Genomic DNA, 10,570 nt, shown 5'->3' on the forward strand with positions numbered 1-10,570 from the left:
CAGGAATGAGGAAAAACAACCTCAGGAGAAGTTTTTATATCAGAAAGAGCATGTGCCTTCCTCAGCAAGACAGGATTTAATTGATATGATGGAATCCATGGCAAAACCCCCAGATTCCTGGGGAGAGCAACGAGCCACCCTGCCCAGGTATTAGCAGTAAGTGACTCACAAGTAAATGCCCCAAACCTTTCCTTTACTCAAACAGATGTAAAGGTAGTCAGGGGCACTTGGAACGGTCCATCCCACTTCTCTTGCAGAGGATCACCTGTAAAATTCTTAACATACACCCAGTTACCAGGATCAATTGTATGCAATTTATGATCTGGCTGCTTAGGTTGATTCTCAAACACGGTATTAAACTTCCAGTGCAATTGTTTGTTTATAGCCATTAAATATTAATAGATATATTGATTACCAACTTGAGCCAAGTTTTTGGTCTGTCCCACTTCTCTTGCAGAGGATCACCTGTAAAATTCTTAACATACACCCAGTTACCAGGATCAATTGTATGCAATTTATGATCTGGCTGCTTAGGTTGATTCTCAAACACGGTATTAAACTTCCAGTGCAATTGTTTGTTTATAGCCATTAAATATTAATAGATATATTGATTACCAACTTGAGCCAAGTTTTCATCATGAGTAACATTTAATCCATAAGGTCTGCCATAAAGAATTTCAAATGGGCTAACTTTTTCTTTAGACCTAGGTTTTATTCTGAGTCTGATAAGGGCAATAGGTAAAGCTTGATACCAATATAAATTCGTTTCTTGACAGATTTTACCTATCTGTTGTTTGATCATATGATTCATCTTTTCTACTTGACTACTAGCTTGTGGTCTGTAGGGTGTGTGAAGCTGCCATTGAATTCCTAACGCTTTGCTGACAGCTTGCACAATTTGTGCACGGAGATGTGATCCTCTATCAGAGGATATTTCTCTAGGTACACCAAACCTAGGTATGATCTCATTCAACAATACTTTTATCACTTCTCTAGCTTTCTTTGTCCTACAAGGGAACGCTTCTGGCCACCCAGAGAAAGTATCAGTACCAGCAAATATAAAAACCCCCCCTTCCTTGGAAGTTCAGAAAAGTCTATCTGTCATAAATCTCCAGGAAAAGCTCTTCTGCTAATAACTCCTTGTTCTAGCCTAACTGTTGTATTTGGATTATTCTTCAAACAAGTCATACACTGTGATGTTACTTCTTTAACAATGTCCTGCAAGCCTGGGGTTGCAATTTGTTCCTTTAGGTATTGGGGTAAGGGTTCTGCTCCCCAGTGAGTCTTTTCATGTTCAGATTTTACATAATGTCTCATTACCTTTTCTGGTATTATTAGTTGACATGTTTCTAATTGTCTCCAACCATTTTCTAAAAGTTTTCCTTTATTTTCATTAATCCATTTATAATCATAAGGTTGGTATTTTACAGGCTGCTTAGTTGATATTGCAGTAGGTATTAAAGCTGCCACAATTGGTTCATTTATTTCAGCAGTGATTCTAGCTTCATAATCTGCAAATTTGTTACCTGCTTCCAGGAGAGTGTTACCTTTAGAGTGCCCTTGGCAATGTATAATTGCCACTTGCAATGGGAGTTTCACTGCCTCAAGGAGCCTGAGGATTTCAGTTGCATACTTGATGATCTTCTTTTGTGCAGTCACCCTCCATATGGCTCAGTGGGCATAAACAATTCCACAGGCATATTTGGAATCAGTCCAAATATTATTTTTCTTTCCTTTTGCCAGTTCTAATGCTTGAATGAGGGTTATCAGCTCGGCCTTTTGTGCTGAAGTTCCTGCTGGTAATGGGTTTGACTCAATTACCTCTGAGACCATAGTCACAGCATACCCTGCCATTCGCACTCCCTGTCTCACAAAATTGCTGCCATCAGTGAACCACTTCACGGCATCTGGGAGCAGCTCCTCTTTTAGATCTGGATGGCTGGAGTACTCAGCTTTCATGGTCTCTAGGCAGTCGTGTACTACCGGTTCAGCTTCAGACTTTCTGTGCAGAAAAGAGGCAGGATTAATGATATTGGTCACTTGAATTTCAATATCATCAGATTTGGCCAGGATTGCTTGGTATTTTAGAAACCTCGAGGGAGACAGCCAGTGGTTCCCTTTCTGTTCTCAAACAGCTGACACCGTGTGTGACACTAAGACAGTCATTTAGTGTCCTAGTGTAAACTTCCTTGCTTCTTCAATGTTCCCGATTACTGCTGCTGCTGCTGCCCTAAGGCAGGCGGGCCAGCCTTTGCTCACAGTATCTAGTTGTTTAGAAAAATAGGCTACTGCCCTTTTGTAAGGACACAAATGTTGTGCCAGAACTCCTAAAGCTATTCCCTGTTTCTCATGTGAGAATAACCAAAATGGCTTACTCATGTCAGGAAGCCCCAAAGTAGGGGCCCTCATGAGTTCACGCTTCAATTTTTCAAAGGCCCTGTTTGCTTTGGGGGTCCATATCATGGTATTTTTAGAAATTTTCATGAGCTCATATAAAGGTTTCACAATCAAGCCATAGTTGTATATCCACAGTCAGCACCAACCTGTCATTCCAAGGAAAGCAGGGAGTTTTCTTATGGTCTGTGGTCTAGGTATCTGGCAAATTGCTTCCTTCCAGGCAGTTCCCAAGGACCATTGTCCTCTGGAGACCTCATATCCGAGGTAGGTCACTTGTTGCTGCACCAGCTGTGCTTTCTATTGAGATATTTGATAATCATTCAGTCCAAGAAAATTCAAAAGGCTATCTGTCCGTTCAAAATATTCTTTAGTAGTTTCAGTAGCAATTAACAAATCATCTGCATATTTTAGGAGTGTTCCTTCTCCAGGCGGAGACTGCCATTGCTCTAATTCTTTAGTCAATTGATTCCCAAAAATTGTGGCACTGTTTTTGAACCTCTGAGGTAATACTGTCCAGGTAAGCTGGTTTTTCCTGCCTGTTCTAGGGTTCTCCCATTCAAAAGCAAATATATTTTGACTTTCTTCTGCAAGTGGCAGACAGAAGAAAGCTTCTTTAAGATCTATCACTGAAAACCAAATAAAATCATCTCGAAGTTCAGTTAGCAAGGTATAGGGATTTGCAACTACTGGGTGAATACTTTTAGCAATTCCATTAACTGCCCATAAATCTTGCACTAGTCTATAAATTCCATTAGGTTTCTTTACTGGTAATATAGGAGTTTTAAATTCTGACTCACATTCTTTCAACAATCCTAATGTCAGGAATTTATTGATTATTGGCTCTATTCCTTTTCTATCTTCTAACCTTAAAGGGTATTGCTTTCTGACTACTGGCCTAACTCCTGTCTGTAGCTTGATTTTAATTGGGTCTGCCCGTTTTGATCTTCCTGGGGTATCAGGATCCAATACTCCTGGGTACTGATTCAATATTTGCTCTAAGTAGTTCTTTTTGTTTGTTGGTTCTGTGTCAATTGTCAGTCTTAATGCTAAGATCAATTTGTCTTCAGGTACCTTAAAATTTCATTTTTCCTTCTTTAAGCTCAATTGTTACTTCTAAATTTTCAAGCAAATCCCTACATAGCAGAGATTTGAGTGAGTTAGGTAAATAAAGAAACTGGTGTATTCCCATCTTCCTCCCGATTTTATATTTAAGTGGTTTCATGAAGAATGCATTTTCTGTCTGGCAAGTGGCTCCTATTACTTGAATATGTTTTTCACTTTTAGGTATCAATGCTTGATTCAAGACCGAAAATGTGGCTCTAGTATCTACTAAAAATTCAACTTATTTATCATTCCCTAGCTGTATTTTAACCAGTGGGTCTGCTAGGGTAAGACCTGCTGGTCCTTGTCACTCATTATCATCTAGAGTGGCTACAATAGTTTCTTGCACTTTGTCTGCTAACTCTGGGCACTGGAGTTTCCAGTATCCTTCATTCTTACAATATGCACATTGATTTGGCCCCAACTTAGCCTGCAGCTGGTTTGAACCTCCTCTGCCTCTGGTATTTCCACCCCTGCCTCTGCCTTGTCCATACCCATGTCCTCCCCTCTGGTGCTGATCTACAGCTGCCACTATGGCTGTAGTGAGTTCTCTCCTCTTTTGTTTATCCCTATTATTGTACACACTCCATGCTTCTCCCATTAATGCCTCTAAGTCTCTATTTACAGGCTCCTTCAGCTTCTGAAGTTTCTGCCTGATATCTGGGCTAGATTGCCTTAACATCAGGGAAACTAGCTGTTGCTTTCCCATACCTGACAAGGGATCTAGGGTTGTGTATTTATGCATGGCTGCCTGGAGCCTGTCCACAAAGTCAGTGGGTGACTCATGCTGTCCCTGTTTAACATTATATATTACCAACCAATTTACTGCTTTTGGAATGGCATTTTCTAATCCAAATTTGACTAGTTCCTGGAATCTAGTTAACATTGCATAGCTGCCTGCATCATTTGGGTCCCACAAAAGGTTTACAGTAGGGAACAACTGGTCCACTGTACCTTGTAAGGCTGCACTAGCAGTTTGTCCCTGCACATGTGTTCTGACCATCTTTATCACTAACTCTTTTTCTGTTTCTCTTAGCTCTGTCAATGTTAAATCAGTATCACCCCAGTCTGGGTCTTGAGTCTTGACTATTAGCTCAAACCTTTTTGCTACTTTGCTAGGGTCTTCTCTATAATTCTTAACTTCTTAACCAGCTATTCAGGTCACTAGTAGAAAAGGAGACCTTCACCCGCACAGCTTCTCCTGTGGGAACCACTGCTTGTCTTAAGGGGGCGACTAAAGGCAGAGCTTTCTTGGTTTTACTCCTTGTGCGTGCTGTCACTGGGCGTCCCTGAACTTGTCCCCTCACCAGGATCATCCATCTCATCCTCACTACCACTTGGGCTTAATTGAGGGGGAGGAGCAGCGGGTGGGAGTGTACAGCTGGCCTGGGGTAACTCGGCTGTAAGTCTTGGACATCTGTAACACTGTCTTCCTTATGCTTTTCTGCCAACTTCAAACATCTCTGCCCTGTACTACATGCTGAACAACATCTCTTTATTTTCCCCCTGTAATCTCTTTCCAAAGCTAGGACCAATGGATCATGTGGGGCCAAATTAATGCCACATTCCTTCTGCCACTCAGGTTTATTCCTCAGGGTAAAAAGCATGTCTGCATATATCACGTGATCCCATTTTTCTTTCCTTCTTAAAAATAACATCAACTGTAACACTGTATTATAATTTAAAGTTCCATTAGGGGGCCACTTTTCACCACTTTCTAATTTATACAAAGGCCACCATTGGTTACAGTATTTAATCAGATTACTTTTCTTCAAATTACCCCCTGGGATTCCTCCCAGATCTTTCCAATGTGCTAAAATACATCCTATTGAACTCCTTTTAATAACATCTTTACTTCCTGTGTTACCTATTCTTAATGTTATCCAATTTCCACACTTATCAGTATGCATTAGTACTTCTTCTCCTTTCTTTTATCTTTATTCCCTTTATACTACACTTAACACACAGTGGGTGTCTCTGAGTCACCTGGCACCAATATTCTCTTTTACACTACCAACAAGCAGTGTAAACAAATGGGTTACATGTTCTACACAATCCACAAGGAATTTGGGTACCATAGGACACAAAATGAGCTTCTTAAAACATACAAGGGAAACAACTACTACCCTTACAATACAAAATATACCACAATCAAACCCAAAATTCCAAGGCCATTATCAGAAGTCATTAGACTTCTTTTGGGGACTCTAACCCCTTGTATCAGCTTCAGGAATTTCACCTGTGATACAGTGCCCTGCATGGAACACCTCCCACATCTTATGGGAGTTACTTAACCAAGAACAGAAACAAAATTCAAGAACAATCAACAAATGCCTTAAATTTCCTGCAGTTGGTCCTCGTCTACCCCCGCAGAGAGCTGGTGAAGCATGGAGTCCCTCCGAGAAATTCTCGGGGAGCGCCAAGGGAGTCCCCAACTCCAATGGATCTTGCAGCTGGGCAGAGAGTCCCGTCCTGCCACAGGGTCTCCAGACTGGTGCCTGAAAACAAGGCAAGAAAAGACTACTCCATACTATAAGGCCTGTAGGGCAGGTATTTGTTTATTCGACGCCGGGAGTGAGGGGGAGAACTCCACCACAAACTCACTCGTCCATTCTTCGCACAGCACTAGCTTTTATACTTTTTTTACTTAATGTGCACATTATACTTTCCTGACCTTCATATTGCAATGTATTTTCCAATCACATGGTTATGTCAGCCCTTGTAGCACATGTGTGATTTCTGCACAAGGTGTCATCGAACTCCTGGTGGTCGTTTCTCATGAAGGCTCATAAGTCTTCCTTGGGCTTGAATTTTTCACCCCTGTTTCCTGCACAGGCTCTATAACATTGTCTGCTCAAATAGCCAGTGGTTAGCTTTTGCAGTTAGCTTGTTCTGCTAAATTTGCTGATTTCTAAAAAGTGCTTCATTCACATACCCTGTTACAAAGTAAATACTTTTTTCTGCATGGCTACAGCTTTTTGCATAGCTCAAGCATTATGTTGTTGCCTCGGCATCACCAGGATACCCTAGAAAACTTAGAACATGGACAGAATCCATCTAGTGCAAAAGAGCTGCACAAGTTTTAGGAGCTTTGCATTATTGGTGCAACCATATTTCCTGATTACAATTTGCTAAAAAAGGGAAAACCATGGGAATGGGCTGACCATCATATGAATGCATTAGAATTATTAACAAAAGATTATTCCAACAGCTTGGTCCTGTCCACTTGGCTGACCCACTCTTTCAGTGACACCAAAATGAGATATTCAGATCTTTGCAAAGGTTTTCTATCCTTGGTGCAAGTGGTGAAACAAGCAGAACAGATGAGGAGAGGACAGAATGAGATCATTCAGCTTTCCAGATGCAGCCTGTAAAGGTTCAGTGCCAGTTGCAGGCATGCTGAAGGCATTAATGACATCATGCCAATCACTGCAGGGAATGTTAAAGTATCTAAATTACAAAAGGACATTGATGGTGTGCTGTTGTTTTTACCTACACCCAGTCAACCATTCCATATTCTGGAGGCACCTCTGCTAAAAGAGTAATCTCAAGGTGTGTCTCAAGGTTCAGTACATCTCTCCTTCCAGAGGATAAAGGGACCCAGTTTACAGGTACAATAGTGCAAGACTGGGCCAAAGAAGAATGAATCTGCTGCATATTTCACAATCCATATAATCCCAATGGTATTGTTAAATGTACTAATGGGTTGGTTCAGTGATTTGATAAAACCCATGATTCTGGGATTGTCTGACACCATTTACTGACTGAACAACAGATGGAACCCTCCTGCACATCCATTAACAAAACTGTTCCAGAGGTCCACACTAAGCCTGGAAATACCCTACTGGGTTTTATGCTGGACGACCTGTATTGGTACAAATGCCTCAAACTGTAAAAGTGCCAGTGGTACTAGTCACCCCCAAGAACCTCTATGCATGGGAAGCTGGAGATTGCTCAGGAAAAATGCACTGAATCAGTTCTCAATGGATTTCACAGTCCTTTTACTTAAGCCCGCTGGTTGCCTTTTCAAGCGAGCATGTTTCCTTTCTTTTCTCTTTTGACAGGAACTTTGGATGAATTGCACATGGATGGATGAATTAGCCCACACTACTCTTAAATGTGTACAAGGAATACTGTCATTAATCTTAGCTGTAATACAGGCCAGACTTGTGCCATCATTCTGTACCCTGACACTGCAACTTACCTTCATTCATAGTCACATAACAACCACACAGGAAAGTACTTCCTCACCCTGACCATTGGTGATGGAGATATACCCTTCTTACCACAGTGCCTGGTCCTGACCTTACTGGGAAGTGTAGATCAATCAGTTAAATGCACCTGTAGCTATGGAACTGGACCAGAACAATTTATAGTGTCATGTGAAAGCAAGTGTCAGGATTGTTTGCTTAATCTAATCTGTTAGAGTGATGTGTGAAACAGGAAATTCAGATTTCTGGGGGAGTTTAAAATAAATGTCATGAAATGTAGTCCTGCAACCCAGCCATCCAACCCTGAGCAATCCATAAGTCTCTGATATTGGACCATATGTGATAAAAAATACAGGTCAACAACAGCTGTTGTTTGACCTGCCATAGTCTCTCAAGTTAAATTGTTGAAGCAAACTAATATTTCTACAATCCAACCAGTTTATTCCCCATTCCTGAGGACCTCTTATGCAGAATGGACAGCATGGTTGCGTAACTGAACCCTCTTTCCTCAAAAGTGGGCAAAAATTGATGTGCCTGGCATCTTGGGAACAGGATTGGGAGTTCAGAATAGCATAGACTCTGAAGGATTAATGAACAAACTATTCATGGTAACTAATGATCTGAACAAATTGAAACACCCTCCACGATCTGGCTCTGGGAAGTAACCAATGACTTTTATTGGGGTGTAGAACAAAACAATGCTTCTTTGGTCTTAGTTGTATCCAAGCCCAACTGTGGATGCAATTGATGACAGCCACAATTAAAAGGGGGAGTGAAGAAGGTACCTTATCCATTAAAATTCTAAAAGTGATTTGGGATAACGCAATTGAGTTTGGAGAGAAATTCCAGTCCTGGTGGTATTTAGTCAATTTTACCATTGATACCACTGACAGCACAGCCACAGCTTTTGTGTTAACTGTGCACCATGCTTGGGTATGTATTATTTACCCAATCATTGTGTGAGGGTTAAATCACAGTGGGACCATACTCTGTCTCCTGGAGCATAGTCTATGGGCCCAAAAGGATGGAAAAAAAATGGCAAGGTATTGATGTCACTGTGCAAGAGCAACTTGGAGTCATTTTTGAAAGTAACACGCTCAAAGCTCAAGACATTTGTCTTGACACTGAACAAAAATGTTTGTCATTTTGAGACACATCCCAGTGAAATCGCTGAAAACGTTTTTAGTTGTACACATTGGTGACAGAAGCATGAGAAGTCTTTGTGATTCCGTACTCATAGATGTTAGTGTAGATACAAGTAACCACTCATTTTTGTGTTTGGGAGTTCATTGAAATTACAGGATGTGATTTTATTTACCCATCTCCTGTCACATCTTACCAATTGTTATGGTTTTACTAAATGCTGATTCAAGAGCTGCTGCCCACCCCTGTTGGAATGAATCTCATCTTGAGCAGAAAACTGGTACAACATGAAGATCTAAAACAATTGCTGAAACAAGCTCAATCGAATGGACAAAGGACTCTGATCCCTGTCCATGATGATGTGGAGAAAATACATCATGTTTTGGAAACAGCCAAGAAAGATGCAGGACATAATTGGTGGGATACCCTCTTTGGATGATCACCAATTGCTACAGGAATTGGTTTTATTGATACTAACCCTTTTGCTTTTTGTCTTGATAAAGGTATTGTATGTTAAAGTTTGTATTATTATGAGGCATTTAGCCTATTGGCCACCCCTACAAACATCAGATGATCCATGCAATACAAATGCATGACACATTCTTCAATTCCATTTGGATATTGTAAAGCTTGAATGATTACAGTCACGGGATGGATTAAGTGGCAAAATGGGGGAAAATTATAGAGACATCTGGGGAAAAAGTCTTGAGACTATAGTCACATTCTAAGAGAAGGTGTAACATTAGGAAATTTTAGGGTAAAATGCAGTTGCTACTTCTAGGAGGGAATGTGAGCAAGCACGGAATTCATTCCATGATAGTTCCCCATGCAACACCCCCTGCAGCCTGAAGCAGATGCTAAGGAGGGATGAAACTAAGGTGGAGTGGGGTGGAGACCCCATGGCCAGGCTCTGTTGTAATCCCTGCAGGAATGGGAACTTGGTGGTACCGCGTAGTTGACAAACTGCACAGCAGCTGCCAACCAAAGGATAGAGGAGAAGATGTCCTGTTCCTGAACCAGCAAATGTGGGGTCGCACACCCCCATCCCAAAATTACCCACCTTCAAAGTATGACCACCCCTCCCTGAGCACATGCTCTCTATTTTATTAACTATAGCTTTAGGAGCAAAGTGAGGGAATTTTACACCGAGAGGGAACAAAAGTATGTGTGACTAGAGTCACTCAGCCTTCACCTAAGTGTAACAGTGAGTTAAGAGAGGGAGAAGTTAGGAAAGGCTCCACATAACTTCTAGGATTAGTTGATGGGCTGATCCTGGTTTTTCCCCCGTGGGCAGACCTGTTGGGTAGGATCCCTACTCTATGCATGCTGATTGATTATCTCAGACTTTCACTGGTGATCAGAGCCTGTTTGTGCATTGCGTCAAACTTGTTCTTGCAGTCAGTGCACTGTCAGTGACAATCTCTGCCCCGACTCTGTGACAGTCTTCTGTGACCAGTGTATGTGTTAATAAAGTGTGTTATTCCTTAAACTGCTCAGCCTGAGTCCTTCAAGGGTGCTGGCAGACACTGGCAGTGGATAAAAATGACTAAATTAATAACACAGAGACTGAGAGCATAGGTGAGCCAGGAGGGGGTCTCTGTTTCCAGACTGAAGTGAGGGATTTGACTCTGATGCGCTGCTGTCACAAGGTCCCTGGACAGGTTAATGGACCCACGCTGGGCTGTGCAGGGGGATCCCCATTCCAGGGCACTGGCAGG

This window comes from Corvus brachyrhynchos, unplaced genomic scaffold (assembly GCF_000691975.1).
Source record: "Corvus brachyrhynchos isolate BGI_N302 unplaced genomic scaffold, ASM69197v1 scaffold116, whole genome shotgun sequence".
Classification (NCBI taxonomy): Eukaryota; Metazoa; Chordata; class Aves; order Passeriformes; family Corvidae; genus Corvus; species Corvus brachyrhynchos.